This window comes from Corvus brachyrhynchos, unplaced genomic scaffold (assembly GCF_000691975.1).
Source record: "Corvus brachyrhynchos isolate BGI_N302 unplaced genomic scaffold, ASM69197v1 scaffold193, whole genome shotgun sequence".
Taxonomy (NCBI): Eukaryota; Metazoa; Chordata; class Aves; order Passeriformes; family Corvidae; genus Corvus; species Corvus brachyrhynchos.
In genome coordinates, this window is record NW_008237087.1 from 689,227 (window position 1) to 689,690 (window position 464).

Sequence of the window (464 nt, forward strand, 5' to 3'; positions counted from 1 at the left end):
GGCCCGGGGGGGCGGCCCGGGCCCGGGGCCGCCCGGGGGGCGGGCCGTGTACAGTGTTTTCATCTCTCGGGTGTAACTGTAAGTACGTGACAATGTCGGAAACTGGTGCTGTGACCCGCTTCGTCCTTCCCGCGGGGGGCACGGGAGACACGGGGGTGGCAGGAGCACGGAGCGTGGGTGACACGGGGTGCTGAGGGCGTGGGGGCGGTGAGTGACACAGTCACAGCTCGGTGGGTTACACAGGGTGACAGGGCGGTGGGGACACGGAGTGGGTGACACAGGGTGGGTGACACAGAGTGGGTGACACAGAGTGGCAGGAGCACATAGGGTGACACAGGGGATGGGTGACACAGGGTGGGTGACACAGGGTGGCAGGAACACACAGAGTGGCACAGGGGGTGGGTGACACAGGGTGGGTGACACAGGGTGGCAGGAACAAACAGGGGGGGACCGGGGGGGGGGGA